Source organism: Durio zibethinus, chromosome 15, assembly GCF_047325235.1.
Source record: "Durio zibethinus cultivar Kanyao isolate XHJ-2024 chromosome 15, ASM4732523v1, whole genome shotgun sequence".
In the NCBI taxonomy this organism is placed as follows: domain Eukaryota; kingdom Viridiplantae; phylum Streptophyta; class Magnoliopsida; order Malvales; family Malvaceae; genus Durio; species Durio zibethinus.
In genome coordinates, this window is record NC_143176.1 from 23,972,557 (window position 1) to 23,987,293 (window position 14,737).

Below are 14,737 nucleotides of genomic sequence, written 5' to 3' on the forward strand. Positions count from 1 at the left end.
AAAAATTGATAAATAAAAAAATAATTTTTTTAAATGAATATTTTAAATACAATTTTTATTGCCTCAAACTTCCTTAGCCTAAATGGCTATAGTCCCTCTAAGAAGCTAGCCATGAAGGATCACCTTCTTATAACTAGTTAGCAGGCTGAAGTCTTGTTCATTAATAGAATTAACTAGACAAATCACTCCACCAATTAAGAATGGCCATGCATCACCACCCATAGAATCAAGAAAGAGCTTTCAATCAGTCAATACTTATTATGTCTGGACCTAGTAAGTTTCCTCATGTTGAGTTAAATTAAGCTGCATGCTCCACTCTTGGTGGTGCCCTTTAGTCAATTCCTTTAAGTTTCAACCTTAGGACTATACTCCCCTCGAAACCCAAAGACTTTGATTTCTCATAAAGTGCTAGCGGAGTCCTAAAAATAACAACCTCCGATCCTTGGTTAGCATCATTTATGGTAGAGACTAGAATGGCATTTGATCATCTTCAAGTCCCTAACATTCATTCTTGATTAATGAAAGCATCCTTGGTAAATGCTTTCATAGTTGTTCATTTTTCATAAATTAAAGAATTCCACTTCTGACTATGAAAAATGAATGCCCCTAATTGTCCATGTTAATCATTACTCCGATCCTGAAGGCCAACTAGGATCAAAATGCTATAATGTTATCCCATGCTAATGTATACAAGTGTAGGCTTGCTTTAAGCACTTTAATTTCTTCAAAGGAAAAACACTAGAGGAATGACCTGGCCAATTAAGACAATGAGGGCATCATCTGTAGTAGGGACAAGTAGATTGGTGCTCACCATGAGATGGATCAATGACCCAAGCTTAGTTCTAGCTATGAGCTTTTTTACTACAACAACTAAAATATATGCTATTGGAGCTAGAATTACTATGGATGTTGGCATAAGACTTGCCATCATATGGATCCTTGTTAAAGGATTTAGATTATACTAATTTCAATTACTAGACTCATAAGGCCTAGTGTTATTTATTGTCACTACCTCCCCATGTTAGGATTAGGTAATTTGTGCACCTACTACCTTCCTTGGATGTGGTAACTATTTCTTAAGCTCCCTATATAGAATCAAACCCTAATTTTCCATCACCCATCACCACCATAGTAGGCCACTATCCTACCATCAAAAGTTAATAGGGAAAAAATTTGAATGATGCATCGCTGGCACAAAGGCCATGCGATTTGTTGAGTTATCATGAATCATCAAAGCAATGGGCAAAGTCCTTATCAACCTTTTATCTAATAAATGCATCCCTCTAGAAGTTAGAGTTTGTTGCACATATTAGCTCTAGAATTATTATGGTTATTCGAGTAGTAGATCCATCAAACAAACTATAATTGATTTAATGAGCCATTCACAATTACACAGCCTAAATTAGTTCATACTTAGACATGCATGGCTTAATCTTTGAGACAAGCATATGACTACTAGCAGGATCACATTCCTTTGGGATGTTGGCACCGCATGGGCCTCAACACACTGACTGAGTGGCAAAGAGAGCCAAAATAAAGCATAAACGTCAAGTGTGTCAAGCACGTAAAATGTATAGCATTAGATGAACAAGGGTTAAGAGCCCATGCCTATAAAACATTTTACATTTGAGAGCATGATTGAACACCAATGCACCAATGTGGCCATAGAGGTTTGGGTGGCATACTTGGGACACAGGGCATGATTAAGGTCTGACTTATAGCCCCTAAGGGCACAAGATGGATAAGGGATGGCAAGACATTTGGTTTCTATTGATTTAGGTACATAGCATAGGATCTTGATTGCACCCCCAAGGTATGATGACCATATGGGGGAGATTGAAAAGGATGACAGGTTGATAGTTTGATGCAATAAGCATGGAGCCTGTTAACATGCATAACAATAGCACCACTCATATGCCCATTATGTACAATTGGCAATATCCATGCACACTGATCCACAACCTACCCAATCAATTACTCAATGAGAGAGTAGAGGAAATGATGTACAAAGCCATGCTGCAACCACATGACATGGGAAAATATAAGGAAAGGCCATGAGATTGCCCCTGCCATCCAAGAGCCAATAATGGCATGACACCACTAATACTTGGCCTGGCTAGGACCGCACATGCAAACTCCTCTATCACCTTCATAAGGGATGTTACTCGATTTAATTACTTGTTCCTGGGGTCTTGGGTAGCCTCAACTACATGCAAGGGCTTGGCCAGGCCAAGGCATTTTTATGGTCAATAAGAAAGGATGGCATGACTGCCAAATACCTAAGAGACTTGGCCAGACTAAGCTTATGACCTTAGCTTCTGCTTGCCCCACCCTAGGGAACTATTACAAGATTTAGAGACTTGGTTTAGGGTCTGGGGTAGCATCAACCATAGGTATAAGCTTAAGTTTAGCACAATCGAGCCCTTTTTTGTATGCACACCTATCGATCGAGGCCATAAAAGCCTATGAGTCATCGAAGTAACCAGTCACTGGACAACACTGCCAAAAGGCAAGCATGACTTGGATTTTGCTCCAAAGACATTGTTGTTGATGTGTGCAACGATAGGTCCATCACGCACACCTACTCTTTTTATGAGGGGATAGGGGGCCCAAACAACCACCCTCTAAAAAGCATGAGAGATTTGATAGATATGCTAGCAGTAGACATTAAAGTGTCTAAAATAAGGACATTTTTTTCAAATAGACATATCCAAGACCAAGGGTCCATAAGTGCTAATGATGGTCGAGGTAATTACTCACCTTAAGGGCCATCTTCTATCAATGCTAATCGAAGGATGTGCTTGCACCAAGTCTAGATTATGCTGATGCTAGTCAAAGGCTAGTCAAGGGTCAGTGCCAAGGGCCAACATGTGTCGATGGTCATCAAGAACTGCTCGTACCAAGGGCCAGCTTGTGCCAATGATGGTTGAGGTATGTGCTTACACCATGCACTTGCATGTGTCATTAATGGTAACAGCCTTGGTTGAAGTTTGATTTTGGGCCATGATGCACATGCTGGGCTTGGCCATGTGCTGGTGCCATATGTTTTTTGCCTACAACACCAGCACCTAATAACTTAGTTAGTGGAATTGAGGGTTCCGATGATTAGGAGTAGGGGGTCAAAGAGTGTACGCACATGATGTGTGATGGGTGCTAGTCCTTAGCCCTTATATTGGCCCCTTACCTCCTAAGGAATCTTAACAACTCACACCCCCTTAAAGAGGGTAAGAGCTTTTACAAGTTCACAACCAGTAGCCATTCAAATGTTTAAAATGGAGATGTTTTTTTCAAATGGCAATAAAATCTTCTACATTTCTATTTTTTAGCTAAATTTTTTTATGGATGCCAACAAAAATACAAGGATCATGTATAACAAAATTGGGGCCAAAACTCTTAAAAAATTTTCAAAAAAATCTAAACCATGAAAAATTTTTAAAATTATGAAAAATGGAAAACGAGTCATCTTGCCATCAAACTTCACATGAAGGCTCAAAAGGACCATTATATGAATTTTCAAGCCACAAAAATGGAATTGGCATGGCAAAACTATGAAGATGTGCCTAAACCCACCTACTGCCTAGTCATGGTGTGCATGATGCATAGCCTAACATCTACTAATGGTATTCAAAGGAGCTACCCACACAAAAGCTAACATGTGCCAATGGTGGTTGAAGCATGTGTTGAGATAAAGGGCCAAGAAGTCCTAATGCTGGTTAAGGTAGGTGCATGCATCAAAGGTCATTTAGTGTCGATAATGGTCAAGGCATTTGCATATGTCATAGTCCATAAGCTAGTCTAGGCTCAAAGGTTCTCTTTGAGTTAAGGAACAATTTCAGTTTTAGTGGGATAGGGTCTAATAACTAGGGGGACCAGGCCTTAAGGCCTACTGGTGGCCTAGGTCATAAGAAAATAGCATAAAACAGTGGTATGGGTAGTGATCAAGACTCTAGAGGCTCAGGCACAGTGTTCAAGTTTGATAAAATTGAGCTAGGCCTAAGTGCAGGTGCTAGTGAGTGATGTGTGGGCACACAATCAGACCCAAGCTTAGACATTAATGATTGAGGTGTGGGAACACAATCAAACCTAAGTGTAGGCACTCCTAAACATAGTCATGGGAAGATCAGATTCAAGGGGTTCTAGAAAGCCTAATACTACAACATAATCTTTACAAGCTAGAATTATGCTGAGCACTTAACTTTTGTAGGCTTACTTAGGCACAGAAAGTCAATTCCCTATCTAAGGCCACACGAAGTTTGGCTTATGGTCAAAACTTGTGACACATGCACCAAGTGCCATTAGGTGTCAATGGCACTTAAGGGGTAGACAAGTGGCTTGGAAGGGATAAAAAAATGGTGCAAAGGTCGTGGTATACATGCTGCACCAAGTGCCAACATCTGGCAATGGTGTCCGAGGCAACAACCTCCCAAGGGCTAGCATATACCGATGGTGGTCAACATATGTGCTGAGACCAAGGGTTGAAATGTCTCGATGGTGGTCAAGGCATGTGCATGTGTCATGGTTTGTAAGCTAGTCTAAGCCTAAAGGTTCTATCTGAGTCAAAAAGCAATTCTAGTCTAGTGAAACAAGGTCTAATAATAAGGGGGACTAGGTCTTAAGGAATACTAAAGGCCCAGGTCATGGAGAACTAGCCCAAAACAGTGCTATGGTGTCACAGGCTAAGCTTTCACTTAATGAAGCAATAGACCGTGTGGCACTTGGATGGACACTTTCATAGAAGTTAGCTTAGTTTGATATCTTAGCCAGTGTGACAGCCTAATAATACACCGATTGCTCACTCCCTCTAAAAAGCTTAAGAGAATTTATAGCTATGCTACCTAAAGCCATTACAATGTTTGAAATTGGGACACTTTTTCCTAGCACATGAGATCTATCATCCCCCTTGGCACCTCTACTCAATCATGGCCCTATACATGGGTGGCTAATGACATCTTAAGCCCAATCATGGCTCTATCCAAGGTTGGCTCATGACATCTTCCCCCACCTACTCTGTCAATGCCTTCATTGACTTGTTCACCTAAAATTGTTCAATCTTCAGTGACAATGCTCAGAGGTTATGGTATCTCTCCTAACTAGTTTCTTTTGGTCCTAAGTCCTCCTACTTCACTAAATATTTATGAACTATTCTTTGAGATACTCAGGATACCCTGTTAGCTAAAATCTCTTCAACTCAATGTTTTGATTATGGCTTCATGGTAATGGCAGCCCTGGTTGATTCACTGTGACTTGCATCTATAGGGTTTACATGTTAGGGCTTTAAGTTGCTCACATGGAACATTGGATACATCTTCACCCATTTTGGTGGGTTGATTTTGTTAGAGGCATTCCCCACTTTGGAAAGAATCTTAAATGGACCATCATATTTATGCACCAACCTACGATCTTATTTCCTTAGGAACTTGGTTTGTTAGAGCACTAGTATGATAAGAACAAGATCACCAACTTTGAATTATTGTGCCCTTCGACCCTTATCTACCTATTTCTTCATGTGCTTCAATGCCTTTTCTAAGTATGTTTGTGCAATTTTTTTGTTTTGTCTCCATTCTTTGTTAAGGTTGAAGGCTCCTAGATTTTTCCCTCAATATGGCTCAAGGGATGTATACGGTAATCCTAGTAGTTGTCCAGTGACCACTTTAAATGGACTCTTATTTGTATAAGAACACTTATTGGAATTAAAATAAAGCTGGGCTACATCTAATAATGAATGCTAATTCTTCTTATTAGCTTGAACAAAGTGTCTAAAGTCTTTTTTGACAACCCATTAAATTGTTCGATTTGACCATTAGTTTAAGGGTGATAACTTTAAAAGATGTTGAGCTAAGATCCCAAGATCTTGAAAAGCTCTTTTTAGAATGACCTAGTGCATGTCATATCCCTGTCACTAATAATGGTTTAAGGGAGGGCTTAAATCTTGATTACATGTTTAAATATTAGCCGAGCAGTATCTTTCGTGATGTAATACTTTTAGGTGGGAATAAACATAACATATTTTGAGAAACAGTCAATCACCATTAGGATAAACCCAAGATCAACAACCTTAGGAAGGTAAGTCAATGGAGATATTTTCCTATGGTTTTGTAGGCACAGGTAATGGTTCAAGCATGCCTACTAGTTTTTTCTTTTCAACTTTGTTCTACTAGCAAACGAAGTAAGTTTTCATATAATCTATCATATCTTATCACATGTAAGGGCTATAATAGCCTTGTTTTAGTAAAGCCAAAGTATGTTGCAAACCAAGGTAACCTACCCATGGTGTGTCATGGCATTCCCTCATTACCATCTATCTTAGACTTCCCACTTTTGACATAAACAACCGAGCACCCTTGGTCAATAAGACCCTATTTTCTTGCCAAAAGTACTTGGACTTCCCTTTTTCTACTAGCTTCAAGATGGCACTAACCTATGGGTCTTTATTCAGATTATCTTTAATTAGGTTGCAAATATCTATTGTGATTTTACTAGCCATCATGGGGGTGATTCTCCTTAGGGTAGCCAACTCTACCTATCTACTTAATGCATCTGCCACTTGATTGGTTCTTCTAGTTGTGTGTTCAAAACAAAATTCAAATTTGGCTAGAAACTCCTACCATCTAGCTTGCTTAGCTGTGAGCTTCGACTGGGTGAGAAAATGACTAACCATTGCATTATCTATCTTAACTACAAATTGTGAACCCAACAAATAATGTCACCATGGATTACTGCTTGGAGTTCTTTCTCTTAAAATGTATATATCCTTTTAGCTTCGCTCAACTTTCAAATACTATCGAGTGCTATTCTTGCAAAAGCACTCCTCTAAAAGCAAAATCAAATGCATCTATTTGAACTTTAAAAAGGTTTCCAATGTCATGGAAAGCCATGATAGGGTCCTTTATCATGGTTTTTTCCAAACCCTTAAAAGCCTCCTGACGTTCACTTGTCCAACACCATTTATACCTTTTCTTCAATAGCTCCATAAGCGTTATGATTGTACGAGAGTACCTATCCATAAATCTCCTATAATTGTTGGGCAATCCCAAAAATGATAGGAGTTCACTAACATTCTTTGGTGTTGCCCACTCCTTGATAGCATTAGCTTTTTCCATTTCCATTTAAATTTGGCTTAAAAAGTGAATCTTGGTTTGAGCAAATGCATATTTCTCCCTTTTAACATATAATTGATGGTTTTGTAGTCTTTGAAATGTAAGACACAGGTGTTTTTGGTGCTCTTCCATGGTAGAACTATAAAACATTATGTCATCTAAATAGATGACCATAAACTTGTCAAGTTAGTCATAGTCCACCTGATTCATCAAGGTACAAAATGTGGCAGGGCATTAGTCAAACCAAAAGGCATACAAGAATTTCAAATGCACTATACTGCATTACACAAGTGGTTTTTGGCTCATCTCCTTTAACAATTCAGACCTGATGATAGCCAGATCTCAAGTCCAATTTAAAGAAGTACTTGGCCTGGCTTAGTTGATCAAACAAATTCATAATAAAAGGAATAGGATATTTTTTCTCACAGTGACTTTGTTCAAGGCCCTGTAGTCCACACATAACCACAAACTCCCATCATGCTTTCTCTGAAATAGCATGGGTACCCCAAATAATGCTTTCGATAGCCTAATGAATTCAGCTTGTAAGGGGTCATCTAATTGTTTTCTCAATTCAACCAACTCTAGTGGAGCCATGCAATATAGGCCTCTAGCTAGTAGCTTAACTCTTGAGAAAAGCTTAATCTCATGGTCTATTGATCTTTGAAGAGATAAGACCTTGGGAAATTACTTTGGCATCATATTCTCAAACTCTTCTAAAACTTTCTACATCCCATCAGGTATCAATTCTAGCTCAATCCCATCATTGTAAATTGGCATGGCCACTTAGAAGGGCTTCTCTCTCTTTAACTTTTTCTTAAATTGTATGCTGAAATCATTTTTCCCACTCTTAGGGAGGATTATGGCTAGCACAATATGAGAGCACTCCCCAAAGAATAATAAAAAAATAGTAGTAAGGATTGAGATTGCTTGAGCCAACATCATGAAGTCCAATCCTAGGACAACATCAAAGTCATCAATGGGGATACTATGAAGTCTACATTTCCTTCCTATGGCCTCAACTTGGTCATCACACTCTTGGAGCCTGGACTAATTGCAAAGGTTGGTGAGTTAACCACTTTCATTTGCCAACAATCCTTATTAACCTTAAAACCATACTTTTTTGCTTTCTCTGGTGTGATAAAGGTATTAGTTGCACCTATATCTATCATGGCCTTTATGGTTTTATCATTAAGTAATAGGTCTACATACATCAGACCTCTCCCAGGTTCTTTTTTTATCATGTTTAGTTGGGTGCAACGAGCACTAAGAAACCATATTGAGCCCATCCTTACAAGCTTCTCCTGAACCTTTTTTATAGTTTCAGGCACTTTGAAAGACTTTTGAGAGAGGATCTTAGAGCATTGAGGGCATCTCTATGTGGGCATTTAGCCACCCAATGTGGCCCTTGGCATAGGAAGTAAGCTAGCGGTTGCTTCAGCTTGAAATTCAATGCATTGTTTGCCTTGGGTTGGGTATTATCTCAACTAGGAGGCCTCTTATCTGATCCCCTATAGAAGGGTCAGTCCATTCTGGCCATCTTTCCCCTATTCCCAAAGTTAGAGTTACTACCACCTGATGGAAGGTTTTTTCTTTTTTAGGGCCCATTGTTACAGTCATTAAGATGTTTAGTGGCAGCCATCACTATGGCCACATCTTGCACCTTTTGTGTTTGTAATTCTATCTTGGCTTAAGGTTTTAGGCCACAAAGAAATAAAACATCTTGTCTTTTTTATAGATGTCTTTAATGTCCAACATTAGGGTAGGAAAGCTCCTCACAAACTCTTGTACCATTCCCATTTGCACAAATTCTTAAAGCTTTCTTTGGGCCATATACTTCACATTCTTAAGAAAGAATTGGTTTTTCAATTCTTGCTTAAGATCCACCCAAGTTTTGTTAAGGCATTCATCATTTACAAATTTTGAATGCCAACACAGCTTGGCATCCCTATCAAGGTACATTGGCCATTGCAACTTTATCCTTTTTAAATTTTATGTGTACATCTCAAAATTATTTTTCTATATCAAATAGGAAGTTTGCAAGCTCTTTGGCATCTCTTACCCCCTCGCAACATCAAGGCTCTAACACTTTGGCCTTTTTCCCTTTGTAACACACTCACTTGGGCCCTAAGCTTCTCAAATTCTCTCTAAAGGACACTCAAGGCAACTCTGGTCTCCTCACCCACTCTATGCAGAGTATTAAACAACTCCTGTTAGGATATCCCAATCTACCTTAGTCAACCATAAGTTACCATATGAGGTTTAAGGGCAACCATTATGGCTTTAAGCACCTCGATCCTCTGTCAGTCATTAAATCCACCACTTGTAGCTATCTCTAGCACTTTTCAACAGTGCTCTAATACCACATGTCATGGACTAAGCTTTCTCTCAATGAATCAATAGACTATACGACACTTAGATGGATGTTTCCACATAAGTTAACCAAGGATAGTTCAATATCCTAGCCAATGATGTAGCCCAGTAATATGCCAACTACTTACCCCTTTTAAAGAGCTTAAAAGATTTTATAGTTATGCTACCTGGAACCATTACAATGTCTGAAATGGGGACATTTTTTTCTAGCACGTGAGATCTATCATCCTCTTTGGCACATCTTATGCCTAGTCATGGCTCTATATTTGGATGGCTCATGACATCCTATGCCTGGTTATGGCCCTCTATAAGGTTGACTCATGACATACGAGCAGTGGTCAAGACTCTATAGGCTCAGGAACAGTGTTCAAGTTTGGTAAAAATGAGCAAGGCCTATGTGCAGACGCTAGTGAGCACTGATATGAATTTACAAGCCATAAAAAAGGCATTGGCTTCATAAAAATATGAAAATGCTCTTGATCCCACCTATAGCTCAATCGTGGTGTACAGCAAAGGGCTAGGATACTTGTTCATGGTGCATGGCCCATCATGTGCCGAAGGTGTTCGAGGGAACTACCCATACAAAGTGCCAATATGTACCAATAGTGGTCAAAGCATGTGTCGAGACCAAGGGCCAACAGGTCTCGATGGTGGTTGAGGCATGTGCATGTGTCATAGTCTACACACTGGTCTAGGCCTAAAGGTTCTCTTCAAGTTAAAGAGCCATTCTAGTTCTAGCAAGACAAGGTCCAACAGCTAAATGAACCAGGCCTTAAGGCCTACTGGAGGCCCAAGTCATGGGGAACTAGCCCAAAATAGTGGTATGGGTAGCATTCAAAACTCCAAAGGCTCTAGCATAATGTTCATGTTTAGTAGAATTGAGCCAGGCCCAAGTTTAAGCACTGGTGAGTGCTTATATGAATTTACAAACCATAAAAATGGCATTAGCACAGCAAAAATTTGACCTAAACCCACCTACAGCCTGAGCCCAGGATACCTATGGTGGTGCACAGCCTATCATGTGCTGATGGTCATTGAAACATGTGCCAAGACCAAAGGCCAACATGTCCCAATGGTGCTCGAGGCATGTGCATGTGTCATGATCTATAAGTTGGTCCAAGCCCTGAGGTCTTCTCTAAGTTAAAGAGCAGTTCCAGTTCTAGCAAGACAAGGTTTGACAACCAAAAAGACCAGGCTTTGAGGCCTAGTAGAGGCCCAAGTCATGGGAAACTAGCCTAGAACAGTGGTATGGGTAGTGATTAAGACTCCAGAGGCTTAGGCATAGTGTTCGTGTTTGGCATAATTGAGCCAAGCCTAGGTGCAGGTGCTAGTGACCGCTTATATGAATTTACAAGCCATAAAAATAGCATTGGCATTACAAAAATAAGAAGATGTGCCTAAACCCACCCATTGCCTAGTTTTGGTGCACATGGTGTATTGCTTGAGCCTGGGATATCCGTGTGTGATGCACGACTCAATATATGCCGATGGTGGTCCAAGCATATGCCAAGACCAAGGGCCAACATGTCCCGATAGTGGTCGAGGCATGTGCATATGTCACAATTTACAAGCAGGTCCAAGCCTTAGGGTTTTCTTCAAGTCAAAGAGTAGTTCTAGCTCTAGTGGGTTAAGGTCTGACAGCTATAAGGACTAGGCCTTGAGGCTAATTAGAGGCTCAAGTCTTAGGGGACTAGCCCAAAGCAATGGTATGGGCAGTGATCAAGATTCCAAAGGCTTAGGCATGATGTTCAGGCTTGGCAGAATTGAGTCAGGACTAGGTATGGGCACTGGTGAGGGATGCTTGGGCACACAATCAAACCCAGGTGTTGGCACTAATGATCAAGGTGTGGGTGCATGGTCAAACCTAAATGCAGGCACTGATGACTAAGTTACAGGTGCATAATTAGACCTAAATGGGTGTATAATTAGACCCAAATGAGTGCACACCTGAACACAGTCTTAGGAGGATCAAAGTTGTGGGCTTCTTGAAGGCCCAGTACTATAGCATAATTTTTCACAAGCTAGAATTATGCTAAGCACTTGAGTTTTGTAGGTTGAGTTTGGCAGATGAAATCAATTCCCTGTCCAAGGTCACACAAAGTTTAACTTAAGACCAAAGCCCATGGCACATGCACCGAGCATCATTTGGTGCTGATTATGATTAAGGGGTAGACAAGTGCCTTGGGTAGAAGGTTCATGGTACACATGCTGCACCAAATGCTAGCATCTACCAAAAAGGTGTTCGAGGCAACAATTCGTACCAAGGGCCTACTTGTGCTAATAGTGGTTAAGGTAAGTGCTAGCATCTAGTGATGGTGTCTAAGGCAACATCCCATACTAAGGGGCCAACATCTACTAATGGTGTTTATGGCAACAATGGGCCAACATTTGTTAATGGTGTTGGATACAATTGCCTGTACCAACCAAGGGCCAGATGCTATCGATGGTGTTTAAGGCAACAACCTGGACTAAGGGCCAAGGTGTGTCGATGGAGTTCAAGGCAAGTGCTCACACCAAGGGCAAGCCTATCACTGTAACAAATACCAAGGGCATTTAGTTGTCATGTACTTAGATGCTCAAGGGAGGAATGTCATCACCTGACTAAATCAGTTGCAATGGAGAACACCATTCATCCCTAACCTTAGAGGGGTATGGTGTAAAAAAATCAAGTGAGAGGACTTTAGTGAGTGTCATGGGGGAATGAATGAATCAAAGCGACAAAGGGTTAAATCTCAATGGATTGTGGTTGCAAGCCACTTGGCTGCTTACAACACCTCATCACATATTTAAGTCATTTGCAAAGACCACACTTTTTATTCTAGTTGAGCTCATCTTAGGGCACTTGCGTTATCTTTTAACAAATGTGCCACCCTAGCCAAACTCCTCACCTAACAATGTCTTTTGCCCATATTAATCGATCAAGGCTGACCTTGGGTCCAAAAGAAAAGGTTGTGCCCAGCCTTCAATTCATGAAATATGTAAAATAACATTAAAAGTCATTACATTTCAATTTTTCCTAAGGGATCCCACTTATACTACACCTCTTAAGTCGTTCAGAAAGTTAGATTAAAGTCAAGCTCAACATGGTCTTTTCTTCTAGTAGATTTTGCCAAGCACATTCCCTAGGTTGTGGTTTCACTAGATAGTAGATAGGGACAATGGGAATCTTGTTAATCCATTCATGTACGTCACTAATTAGATGACAAGGCATTTGGCTACCTTAAGAGAGTCACAGTTACTCCCACCATTTAGCCATGTTTGGTTGAATTTCTTTGCTTTAACATTCATAGCATTGGGCAGAAATTACATTTTGTGACCATCTGCAGGGATCATCACAATGCTTTATTTTAATTAAATAGTTAGATTCCCCTTGTCTGTACTAGTTCTGAGTCAATTGTTTGTCACTCGATGAGCAGCTCAAGTAGTGCACCAGTAGTTACTTGGTTCAGGACTAGGACCCCTATGCCTAGCCCTCAAACCTAATCCTTTTCCCAAGGTTATGAATCCATTTTGCTGACTTCCCTTGCCTACATTGTTCTAACTACCAAAGGTTGTTCACCTTGGAGACCTGATGCTATTATGAGTATGATAGGGCATGAATGGTACTTACTCCTTCAAACTTTCATGGGCCACCAATGGTGTACTGGACACCGTATGATATGCGGTGCTCTTCTAGCTACTAGACCTTACCTTTGGTTGAGCAATTTTTAGGGTGGGTAGGTTATTAAATAAAATAGATAATTCTTACTGGGGCCTCTGCCAACTTCTTTAGACTTTTTAACATTGTTGTAAGCTGTTGTGTCCCAATTCAAGAATTTTAACCTAATTCCCTTTCGAAGCTCGCGCTGGACACGCTATCAAATGGGTTTCCCCCATCTCTTAGGTTTGACTAACCTATGTGCAAGTGTCGTTCACTTGGAACCTTCCTTTTTTTAGCCTTCAAAGTTCTTATTTGAATATTTACTACTACCACCAAGATCTGCACTGATGGCCACTCCATTTATGCTCACACCTTGGGTTTTGTGATAGTTCTACTGTCTTAATCAACCAACACCCTTTGTGGGTTCTAAGTTAGCATGCAATTAGGCACCATAACCTGGCTTTTGATTCATCCTGCATCACCAATTTTGCTTACCAAAATTGGCTCCCTTTGAGCTCTCGATTTCATGGCATGGCTCAATGAAGCAGCCGTGCTATTTTACCTATTTAAAGTTTCAGAATATGTCAATGGCATTATGCACCCGATGCCTCTAATCATTGGCTTTTCCCAATAGAATTCACCAAGGGCTCTAGCTATCTTGAGGGAAACTTTGAAGGGAAACAACAACAAGATAGTTCTATTAGTCTTTTGTCCCTATACTCAATTTAGGTGAACAATTTACATGTTAGTATCACTATAGGCCTCCATTAGAGTTTCCTTTGGCTTTGCCCTGTTTAAGCATAGTTCACCATATTTTGGGTCCTAATAGGCATGTTCACCCTCAAACCTTTCTCTGAAGATCAAGGTCAATTGGTAGTGCACCCGAGAGGGATCCTGCCAATTAGCTTGCTTTGCCTTATAGGTTTACAAGCCCATTGACTCACACACATATCAGACTCCTTGGCTTGTGTTTCAAGATGGGCCGGATAAGGAGCTCGTAGGCCAATGTCAAGAGCACATAGGTGATGAGGTATGTCAAGACAGTGCATGCTGCATTCCATGATCGTAGTGACAATGTCATTGTGGGCATATCAAAACTTTGAGCTTAGGCCACCATCGTGACTTGCATTAGTCCACACCTAGAGCCAATCAGTGGACCAACTCTTACCTTTCCACATCCGATTGGGGTGTATCATCGGCTTCCATCCATTTCCCTTCTAATAATTTCAAGCACTCTTTGACTCTTTTTTCAAAGTCCTTTTCATCTTTCCCTAATGGTACTTGTTTGCTATCGATCTCTCACCAATATTTAGCCTTGGATAAAATTTACTACCTAGTTGGGGTTGCATTCCTAAATAACCCAACTCATCAACAGTGCCTTGTGGTGCGATAAGGTCTAGGCACAACGGGGCTCTCACCCTCTCTAACATCTTTTTCCAAGGGAGTTGGGCCTAGTCCACTGGTGAGGATGCTTTTCTAGACTATAATTCAGATGTCGTGAGTGCCTAATTCTCAAGCTGGTCTCTTCCTGATTTGCTCATCATTTCTAGGAGAATCTTGGTAGGTTTTTTTTCTTCAACTTATTGATATGCTTAAACATACTGTGTAATCCTGCTTGACCTAGGGTCAT

The 14,737-nt window shown here is 40.4% G+C and overlaps 2 pseudogenes; both read right to left on the minus strand.

Moving 5' to 3' along the window:
• Window positions 1-375: 375 nt before the first annotated feature.
• LOC149514826 (18S ribosomal RNA) lies at window positions 376-1,468 on the minus strand (annotated as a pseudogene).
• An 11,541-nt stretch (window positions 1,469-13,009) lies between these two features.
• Window positions 13,010-14,712, minus strand: LOC149514827 (25S ribosomal RNA; annotated as a pseudogene).
• Window positions 14,713-14,737: the final 25 nt, after the last annotated feature.